Source organism: Trachypithecus francoisi, unplaced genomic scaffold (assembly GCF_009764315.1).
Source record: "Trachypithecus francoisi isolate TF-2019V2 unplaced genomic scaffold, Tfra_2.0 Lachesis_group16, whole genome shotgun sequence".
Lineage (NCBI taxonomy): Eukaryota > Metazoa > Chordata > Mammalia > Primates > Cercopithecidae > Trachypithecus > Trachypithecus francoisi.
In genome coordinates this window covers 89,433,213-89,444,500 of record NW_022681461.1, presented here as the reverse complement: position 1 = coordinate 89,444,500, position 11,288 = coordinate 89,433,213, and the positions used below count along the sequence as shown (strand labels likewise).

Below are 11,288 nucleotides of genomic sequence, written 5' to 3'. Positions count from 1 at the left end.
TTATATGCATTTCCCATTTGCAATGTAGCATTCATACTTATCTTTTAAAATTAGTTTTTAAATCACAAAAGCAACACATGCACATGGTAAAACAAACTGCAGACAGCTCAGAAGGAACAAAAGATGAAAATGAAAGTCTTCTCCTTACTCCCTCAGTCTGCCTTCCAGTAGGGAAACTGCTTTTCATCAGTTTCTTGGGAATTCTTCCCAAAATTTTTAATGCATATACAAGTATATATGTGCATAAATTTTAAAATAGACAAGTGGGATCCTACTGCACATACTGTTCTGCACCTTGCTTTTTCACTCAATGCTGTATCTTGGAGATACTTCCTTATTAGCATATACAGAGAACTCACTCCCTTTCAAGAGCGGGATGCTGTTCTGTTGTGGGGATGGAGGGGCTTGTTCAACAACTCTCTACTATGTGGACTTTCTATTGTTTCTAATCTATTGCCATTACAAAGAATACTGCAATATACCTTTTAATATACTTATTTTTGTGCACAGGTGGAACTATTTTTGTACATAAAATTCTTAGGAATGGAATTATTGGAGTTAAAGAATATATACATTTAGAAGTGTGATAGGCAATGCAAAATTGCTCTTCAAAGAAGTCACGTACGTGTGAATGTTTTGGAGCTTAAGTAGGAGATACACAGGTGTTCATTACATTACTGCCCATATTTTTTGTATGCTTGGATGGTCTACCGACATATGCACAAGAAGTCACAATATTTATACTCCCACAAACAGTAAATAAACATGCCCTGATTTTCCCAACAGGACATTAACAAGGTTTTAAATCTTTGTCCATCTGAAGGATGGAAAATGGTATATCCCTATCACTTTAATTGCATTTATTTAATCATGAGGGTGGCTGATCATTTTTTCAGTAAATTGCTTTTGCATTTCTATTAAGTCGTACTTTAATGCCTACACACTGTTTCATTTTTTACATGTGCCTTAATTTACTTAACTCTCTTCTTGTGGGTTATTTATATGGTTTCTGAACAACTGTGAATATCTTTGTACGTGAAGTTTTTTTCTTCTCTGTTTAGACATTTTTCTTCAATGTACTATTCCAGAAGATGAATTGCTGGGTCAACAGTATGGACATTTATGACTGAATACATATTGTCAAACTGTTTTCTCCAAGGGCAATACAATGCACAGAACCCCCAATTTTATTATTCTCTTCTCAGGATTAGGTATTGTAAATGCAAATTAATTTTTTAAAATTTTGTAAGTAAAAATGAGGCCTTAATTTCATTTGTGTTTTTCTTATTCCCAGTGAGGTTGAATATTTTAATATGTTTGTTTATTAATTGCATTTCACCTCTCTGAACTGTCTTCTTTTCTGCTCGTTTACTGATAGCACGTTCTTATACACAGGAAGTAAGATGATATCTTATCAGGGAAACCTCTTTCCTCAGGCCCTATGACCTTCTGGGAAATTATTGACCGATATCAGATTATCAAAATCTATCTTTGACATGAGAACATCAAGGAGGGAGTGATTGAAAAGACTTAGAAGATACAGAGTGAAGACAGATAGGAGAACTGAATGAGTGAGACTTTAGGTAATGATGTGAACTGCAGATATGAGGGAGGTGGGAAAGAATGTATGAGTCAGGATGGAAATTCATGGGCAGCATAGGGAACATGGAGGGCTCAGGGTTCTCCACCTCTTGGCTTCCAAATGGAGCTCTGGGTGGCCCGGACAGCGATGGCTGGGTTTCAGAACGCCGACCTGGATGGTGTCATTTCTGCCGTGTGCTACAGACTTGAAAACAGATTGAACCAAGGAGGGATTTTGCTTAAGCCTTGGGTGAGCAGTTACTGAGCACTGTCCCCTTCTTTATCCAGATAGCCATTTAATTTCACCATTGTTAAACAATCTCTGTTAATTAATTTGATATCTAGATTTATTGGTATTATACTTCCCATTTCTTTTATTACTAATTTTCATAGACAGATGTATTTGATCACTTTTCATATATATGTATGTGTCCACATATGTGTATATATATATACATATACATGTGTATCTATTCCTACTGTTTTATTACTACTTTTCATACCTTCATGTCTGTGTGTGTCTGTGTGCGTATGTGTGTGTGTGTGTGTGTGTGTGTGTGTGTATTCATCTCTTTTGGGGGAAATTGACTGTTCATGTTCATTTTTCTTTCTTTTGGATGTTAATTATTTTATTCACTTTCAAGTAATCTCTATATATTAAAGTTATAAGACTGTCGTATTTTCACAAACATTATTCTTAATTTATTTGCCTTTAATTTTGTTTCTTTCAGTGTTTTTAAAATTTTGAGATAGAGTCTCGCTCTGTTGCCCAGGTGGAGTGCAGCGGTGCAATCTCAGCTCACTGCAACCTCTGCCTCCCGGGTTCAAGTGATTCTCCTTCCTCAGCCCCACCACACCCCACCGTGCCTGGCTAATTTTTGTCTTTTTAGTAGAGACGGAGTTTCACCATGTTGGCCAGGCTGGTCTGAACTCATGATCTCAAGTGATTTGCCCGCCTTGGCCTCCCAAAGTGCTGGAATTACAGGCATGAGCCAATGCACCTGGTGTCACTTTTTATTACTGAATTGCACAATTGAGCTTGTCCAACCTGTGGCCCACGGGCTGCATGCAGCTCAGGACAGCTTTGAATACAGCCCAACACAAATTCGTAAACTTTCTTAAAACATTATGAGATTTTTTTTGTTTGTTTTTAGCTCATCAGCTATTGTTAGTGTTGGTGATGGCAGTGGTGGCTCGGCTGCTGCCATGACGCTGGCTGCAGTCGGGGAGGCGTAGCCAGGGCTGCCCACTCCACAGAACCAGTGAGAACTGGGAACAGGTGGAAGCCCTGCCCACTTCCAAGTAGGAGGGGTGGGAGCCCCACCCTACTAGGGCAGCTGCAGCTGCCCAGCCACGGCTGCGGACCCAGGCATCTCTGCAATCTAGGGTCCCAGGAAGCCCCCTGTCCCTGAAGGCTCTAAAGTCACTGCTCCTGCTGCCTGGCCTCTCCCCACTCCCAGCACCCACTCCAATTTTGGAGCAAAGTTGTGGCTGAGCCCAGGTGCTATCATGATCCAGCTGGGTGTGTGCACACTTAAGGCAGTGCTAACATGCCAGGTCCCTGCTGCTTCAGCCCCCTCCAGACTTTGAATGCAGATGAGCAAGGAAGAGAGGCCAAGGCAGGGACAAGGGCAGCTAGGGCGGGTCTGCAGGCACCCCTCAGCATGAACAGCCTGGGCACTGTGGGCACCATGGATGGCAGGTTAATGGCAGCAGGAGACAGGCTCCTCGGCAAAAAGGGGTAGGTCCCGGATGAAACCCCACCTTCAGGCCAGGGAAAGCCTGAGGCCTGGAGGTCAGGCATCCTGATCTGCCAACCAGAGTGAGAACTTATGGTGCTTTTCCTGGATCTGCCCGTGGCTGCCCATGGACCAATCAGCACATCCTTCCTCCCCTCTGAGGCGTATAAAAACCCCAGACTCAGCCAGACCTGCACAGATGACCTGTCTGCAGAGAGGAGCTAATGCACTGTGGGTCTCCTCTCTGCTTAGAGCTGGACACTTGTTGGGATGACCTGCCTGCGGACAGCATCTACACACTGTGGGTCTCCTCTGAGCTGTTCTGTCACTCAATAAAGCACCCCTTCACCTTGCTACCCTCCACTTGTCTGTATACCTCATTCTTTCTGGATGCAGGACAAGAATTTGGGACTTACTGAATGGCGGGGCTGAAAGAACTGTAACACAAACAGGACTGAAACATGTCCCTTGCTTGCCACATTGTGGAAGATGAGAAGGAGAGAACAGAGAAGGAGAGAAGAGCTTCAGCCCTTTGGGGATCCCAGACGTAAGAGCTCCCTGAGCCAGGGCTGTGACACCCTTTCTGGGCTCTGCAGTTCTTGGAGTCTCCAAGCCTCCAGGCACTACCATGTTCCCCAATGCCAGCCATGGAAACTGCTTGCAGTACTCCTCATGCAGCTGCAGCCTCGCAGGGAACCAGCACTCATGCCAGTGCCTGGAGCTACCTGGCCTGCTGTAGCTGGTGTGCCTGGCTGTCTGCAGCAGCCAGACCTCACGCTCACTCACTCACATACCCCTTGTCACTCTGCACCTGACTCGCCCTTGGCAGTTGTGGGATCCAGGCTGGTAGTGCAAGGCGAGCAAAGCCTGCCAGGCCAAGTGGGCAGAATGAGTCCAGTGGGCCCAAGCAAAACTCAGGCAAAGGTGCCAGCAGCCACAGAGGTTTCCAGCCAGAAAAGTGACATCCCAAGGATCCTGTGACAATAGTGTATTTTATGTGTGGCCCCAGACAATTATTCTTCTTCCAATGTAGCCCAGGGAGGTCAAAAGATTGGTCACCCTGACACAGAGCTTAAATGTAAGTTTCATGAATTCTGACAAATGCATATACCTGTGTAACCCACATTTCTATCAAAATATATAATACTTGTTGATGGGTGGGATAATCCTTACCTGTTCCTCCTTTTGGAAGGCAGATAGAACATGATGATTGGAGTTGCATGAAATGTGACTAATGCCTCTGCCTAATCAGGGCTTGCAACACCCTGAGTACTCCTATCTGATTCTTCAGGATGATCACTACTTGGAAAGAAAAAAATGAACATATATATAAATATTTCTATTACCCTAGAAAGTTTCTCTGTGCTCTCTTCCAGTCAATCCTCACCCTCCCACTGCTCTGCCAGAGGCAACCACTGTTGTGATTTCTATCACCATAGATCGATCTTGCTTGTTCTAGAATTTTATGCAAGTAGAATTGTAAAGCATGGACTTTTCTGTGTCTGGCTTCTTCCACTCAGCATAATGTGTTTTGAAATTTACCCATGTTGTCACGGTTGATACGCTCTTCCTTTTTATTGCTTAGTGATATTCCATTGTATGAACATAGCACAATTTGTTTATTCATTCTCTGGTGGGCTGACGTTTGGGTTGTCTCTAGTATTTAACTATTATAAATAATGCTCCAATGAATGCTTTTGTACAAGTCTTTTTGTGGACTTTTTTTTTTTTTTTTTGCGAAATATCTAAGAATGGTTTGCTGGATTATATGGCAAGCGTACGTTTAACTTTTTTTAGAAACTGCCATACTGTTTCTTAAAGTGATTGTACCATTTAACACTCCCCCCAGCAATGTATGAGGTTCCAGTTTCTCCATATCTTGCCAACATATGGTGTTGTAAGTTTTTAAAATCTTAGTCATTCTAGTGGACTGTAGTGGCAACTCATTGCAATAATGATTTTCTTTTTTTTTTTTTTTTTTTTTTTTTTTTTTGCAATACTGATTTTCATTTCCTTGATGACTTAGGATGTCAAACTCCTTTTTATGTGCTGTTTGATCAAATATACCATCATATTGTGGTACATTTGACATAGAGACTTTAAGTTTTATGTAGTTGAATTCATTAACCTTTTCTGTTATGAATTTTATTGATTGTATACTGAGAAATCCTTCTCTTTTTTGGTAGAGATGGGGTCTTTCTATGTTGCCCAGGCTGGTCTCAAGAGATCCTTCCACCTCGGCCTCCCAAAGCTCTGGGATTACAGGCAGAGAAATCCTTCTTAATACCAAAAGCTAGTAAATATTTTTACTTTTTTTTTCCTTCTAGCCCTTTATTGGTTAAACTGTTAAACATTACACTCTTTAATCTACCTATATTTTGTTTCAAATTGTAAGGAAACTATTTGTCCTCAGGAACTTAGCCAACTAGACTGTATATTGAATAATAACTTCTTCCTTTCTTCACCTATTTGATCTACCACATTTATCTTTTTTTTTTTTTTTTTTTTTTTTTTTTTTTTGAGGCGGAGTCTCGCTCTGTCGCCCGGACTGGAGTGCAGTGGCCGGATCTCAGCTCACTGCAAGCTCCGCCTCCCGGGTTTACGCCATTCTCCTGCCTCAGCCTCCCGAGTAGCTGGGACTACAGGCGCCCGCCACCTCGCCCGGCTAGTTTTTGTATTTTTTAGTAGAGACGGGGTTTCACCAGGATGGTCTCGATCTCCTGACCTCGTGATCCGCCCGTCTCGGCCTCCCAAAGTGCTGGGATTACAGGCTTGAGCCACCGCGCCCAGCCCTACCACATTTATCTTAAACCAACTTTAACATATCATTAGATCTATTTCTGTGATCCTATTATTGTTGATTTTTCCATCAATAGTACAGTTTCAATTATTAGGATTCTAGAGTTTATTTATCAGGTAAGCAAGTCTACCTTCATTATTCTTTATTTCTTCAAAAATTTCTTTGCAATTTCAGCTCGTTTACTTGTCTTCTCTAACTGTGGAGGGCTAAATAATGACCCCTCAAAGATGTCCAGGTCCTTATCTCTGGAACCTATGAATATGTTACTTTACATGGCAAAAGAGACTTTGCGGATGTGATTAAGATCTTTAAGAATTCTGAGATGGGAAGATTATCTTCAATTATCTGGCAAGGGCCCTATGTAATCACAAGAGTTCTTGTAAGAGGGAGGCAGGGGTGGTAGAGAGAGGAAACCATAGAAACAGGGATTGGAGTCCTGAGACCACAAGCCAAGGAGTACACGCACCTTCTAAAAGCCAGAAGAACAGGGAATGGATTACCCCTTGGAGGCTCCAGAAGGCACCAACCCTGCCAATGCTTTGCTTTTAGCTCCTTAAGACTCATCTTAGACTTCTGATCCCCCACAACTATAGGAGAATAAATTTGTGTTGTTTTAAGCCACTAAATTTGCAGCAATTTGTTACAGTAGCAGTAGGAAGCTAATATACTACTTAAAAATTATTTTTTTAAAATGATGTTCTAAGTGTTGTTCCATTATAATTTTGATGGAACTGTATTGAGCAGAAAATTTAATTTGTGAAGAACTCACATTTTTATACTATTCAGTCTTGCTACTGAGATTTCTCCAGAAAAGCATCTCCATGTCCCTCTACTTCCGCTCATTGCCTGCTATCACCGTTGGGTTTCTCAGAGTAGGCCTCAGGTAAAGGTTTGAGTGCAAGTAGTCTATTTGGAAGGTGATTCCAGGAAACACATGTAGGAGAGTGAGAAAGTGAAGCAGGGAAGGGAGTCTGCCAATAAAGAGAGTGTTATCAGCAAGTGACCATCGTGGGTGACTGGCGTTTCCTCTCACCGGGGAACTCTGAGAACCCACGTAGATCATGCAGCTCAGGGCTATCCAACTTTTCCCTAGGGTACAAAGGCATCACCTGAGTATTGGGAATGGAGGGGCATCCGGGTGCAGGTCACACCATCCTTCCTAGTGAGATCATCACAGTAGCCTGTCTCTGCAATCACTGGCTGTGTTGGCAACTTACTTCCCACCCCAAGTCCCAGCATCCTGACATTTCTTGCCTCCTCTAAAGGAGATGACGTTACAACAAGGAATAAAGCTGTCTAACTTTGCACAGGATGTGCAGCCAGAACAGCTTCCCAGAGGAGGTGAGCTGCCTTCTAAGTGGCTAAACAGGTGTAGCAGCTGATCCTTCATCCCCAGCATCATGATGGATACCTGATTTCCAAGTACAGCATCTGCATCTCTTTGCCCAAGGACTTATCCTGCCTGCCAAAGTCTATGGCAGGTCACAAGCGCTGGAGAATTTGTCCTCCCAGCAGTCTCGTGCCAATGACTGAGGTTGGTGTGCACATACCCCAGCTCCTTGCTCCTGGAAGGTGGGGTGTGGAGCACTCAGAGGCATGAATTTGGCACTGGCTCCTAGAGTTCCCCAGTGTGTTAAAACTTTGCACTGTACTCTTTGCCGGCTGACTCACTTCCCTGCTCCACATCCCGCTCTCCAAGAGGAGTCTTCTGGGGTCATCTCCCAAATAAATGCTTACACCTAAATCCTTGTCTCATAGTCAGCATTTGGGGGAACCCAAACCAAGATAGTAGGCAATGGATCAAAATGGCCAGAGGTGTGAGGTAGAGGCACACCAGACCTGGGGATCACATGCAGCCACCGCTGGGCTGAGAGATGGAGATTTTTGAGTCTGTGGTGTGAGCTGAGGGGGTTTTGGCCCCTTCCTTTCCACCTTGTTTTTATGGCTTCTCTGGCCATTCCTTCTGCTTGGCTGGCTGGTCACCATGGCTATTTGGGGTCTGACCCTGAGACTGGAGTCCCAGTAGTGGTTCTGGCCCCTGGGCCAGCCCCTTTGAACACCCAGGAGGAGTGAGAGTCTCTAGAAAGTGGTTTGTTTGATTTTACTGAGTTTTACTGAGGCAGCAGGGTCTACAGGCCACCTGGACTTCATTTTGGTAGAAGAGCTAAGAACGAATACTTCTCCATTTGGGAGAATTTAATGTATTTCCGAGAGGGGAGAAGCATCAGCGGAGATTGAGCTAGTGCTCCAAGGAGGACATTCAGCTGGTACTCTCCCTGGTAACCATGGGGATGGACGGAGTGGGAGCCTGGCAGGATCCACATCCCGTAAAGATGTTGCAAGATGAAGGGCCTGCAGATACCCTCTGACAACATGTAATTTATGGGGTAATCAGAACTCCTCCTGGAGGGCTGCGAGGGAAGAGGAGCTGTGATTCAGAGCCTTAGGGGCTTGGATGTTTAATGAGGCACTGGGAGCCCATCAAGATTTAGATTAGAATGATTTGTCCATTTAGGATGCCAATCTGTCTTAGCACTGCCCCGAAAGGTGTGGCTTCTTCTCTGACTTCTCTTGGAACTCTGGATGCTGAAATCAACTGACCCAACGTTTGAGAGGCACCATGTAAAGGCGCAGCCAAGGCATCTGCAGGCTGAAAACTGCCAGCTGGCTGCCATGAGGGAACTGAAACTGAGACAGAGTAAGAATCTCAAGCTGGAAAGGCCCTTATAGAGGGGTAGCTGAAGTCCAGGGAGGTCAAGTGACTTGTTCCAAGTCACACAGTGCACCAGGGACCATTAGCACCAGCGATAAGTTTAGCTGGAAGAAAAAAGGAACTGCTAAAGTCTAAGCAGGAAGAAGAGTGGGCATGTTTCCTTCTTAGAATGCAGAGGGCAACCTACAGGGCACAAAAGACAAAAATAGTCACTTTTGGTGTTTTAAAGTTTGAACATGTAAACGGCTTCCCTAAATGCAAAATATGTATTATGACACTTTGAGAATCTTTAATGGTTGCCTCAGCAATTAAGAAGAAGTCTATTAATATTATTAATATTTGGTGACTGACTCATGAAATGGATTAAAGATGGCATCCAAGACCAAGTGCGGTGGCTCACGCTTGTAATTCCAGCACTTTGGGAGGCTGAGGCAGGCCGATCACTTGAACCCAATTCAAGACCAGCCTGGGCAACATGGCAAAATCCAGCCTCTACAAAAAAATACAAAAATTAGCCAGGTGTAGTGGTGTGCACCTGTAGTTCCAACTATTTGGCAGGCTGAGGGGGGAGAATCATTTGAACCTCGGGAGGTTGAGGCTGCAGTGAGGAGTGATCACATCATTGCACTCCAGCCTCGGTGACAGAACGAGACCCTCTCTCTTTCAAAAAAAAAAAAAAAAAAAAAGGGGATCCACGTGTCTAAGACCTTTCCAGTGTCTGGAAACAAAAGGGCCTGAAATAAGACAGTGGTAGTTTGCTGCACTAAGGGATGAATGAGGCTGGCCGTCTCAGAGGGTCCTACCTGGCCTTGGGCAGGGAATCTTAATTTTTTTTTTTTTTTTTTTTTTACTTTTTTGATTCTAAAAGCAATGTATGTTTACTGTAGGAAACTGGGAAAAAAACAGACAATATGTAAAACAATAAAAAAATTACTCATGAACTCCCTCCAACCTCCCCCCAAAACTATCCTTAACACTTTTTTATATATACGTATTTTTAAAAATTGGTGTCAGCCTTATTTAGCCTCTACTCTAAGTCACCAGTTAATAATCTCCAAAGAGATAAATTTTGGTAGCTGATTTATATTCCATTGAAAGGTTTTGGCGTAATTTATTAACCTGTTTCTAGGTCATTTCCGATTTTTCGACATTATAAATAACATGATGGTAAACGTTCTGGTGCATAAATCTTGGGCGGCCCCTCTGATGGTGCGCTCCTGTTTCACTCCCAGCAGTGGGGGGGGCAGATGCTCTGCACCTCTCCTGCCCTTCTAGCGCCGGGAGCCCAGGGTCTGTAACTCTAGCAGCACCCAGACTAGTCCTGCTGTTCTCCCTGCAGCCTCAGCATTCTGCAACATGACCTAACCAGGTGAGGGAGAAAGCCTGAATCTGTGGGAACTGCCAAGTTCTGTGCCTTCAGGCAGGTCCCCCTGCCTTTCTGTGCCATGGTTTCCCCCTCTATAAAAGGAGGAGCATAAACTAGGTCATTGGATTTCAATTTTATTTTTTATTTTTATTTATTTAGTTTTTTGAGACAGAGTTTTGCTCTTGTTGCCCAGGCTGGAGTATAATGGCTTGATCTTGACTCACTGCAACCTCCACCTCCCAGGTTCAAGTGATTCTCCTGCCTCAGCCTCCCCAGTAGCTGGGATTACAGGTGCCCGCCATCACACTCGGCTCATTTTTGAATTTTTTCATAGAGGCGGGGTTTCCCCATGTTGGCGAGGCTAGCCTCGAACTCCTGGCCTCAGGTGATCTGCCTGCTTCGGCCTCCCAAAGTCCTGGGAGTGAGCCACTGCGCCCGGCCTCAGTTTTATTTTTTAAAATCTCTTTTACTTCAAAGGAAAATCTTCCATATAATAGAAGCTCGTTATATAAAACAGAAGTGAGACAGAGGTCCTTTGACAGGGGCCAGAACTCTGCCCAGTAGTCCTTTTCATCCCACCAAAATTATCAAGGGTCCTCTGTGTGGCTGGCTCTGTGCTAGGTGCTGGGAATAGAACATAAGCCAAAGTATTTGGCACTTCCCTAAGCCCAGACCCCTTAGGCCCTTTGCTTGGGGGGTACTGGGGTGCTGCAGGGCATTGCTGACTGACCACGCTAAGATGGACACCATCTGGCACTGACTCTGTTTTTATGGTAATCATTTTGTGTATACTCTACAGGGTGGCCCTGTGTTAACGGAATTGTCCCATGCTTTGCTACCTTCTAGGGATAGCCCTGTCTGATTCCAACGTGTGGCCTCTGAGTCCTGAGGTAGCTCCTAGGAGTCTGAAGACCTTGCGGGCCCCTTCTGAAACCTGTAGCCTCTGTCCATTCCAGTGACTCAGCAGCTCTGATACCACTGTTGGTACAACTCATGCTGTGATTACTACTACCAGCAGCTATGGGCTGCTGAGCTCTGCTTACAGGCTGGCACCGTGCTCAGAGCTCTGCGTGCTTTATCCCACTCAGT

The 11,288-nt window shown here is 44.3% G+C and overlaps 1 non-coding gene across 1 annotated transcript; it reads left to right on the top strand.

Annotated features, from left to right (window-relative positions):
• Positions 1 to 4,470: 4,470 nt before the first annotated feature.
• On the top strand, positions 4,471 to 4,604 carry LOC117099493. Its single transcript, XR_004443830.1, has one exon. It is a non-coding gene; the product is annotated as a U8 small nucleolar RNA (small nucleolar RNA).
• The last annotated feature ends 6,684 nt before the right edge of the window (positions 4,605 to 11,288 follow it).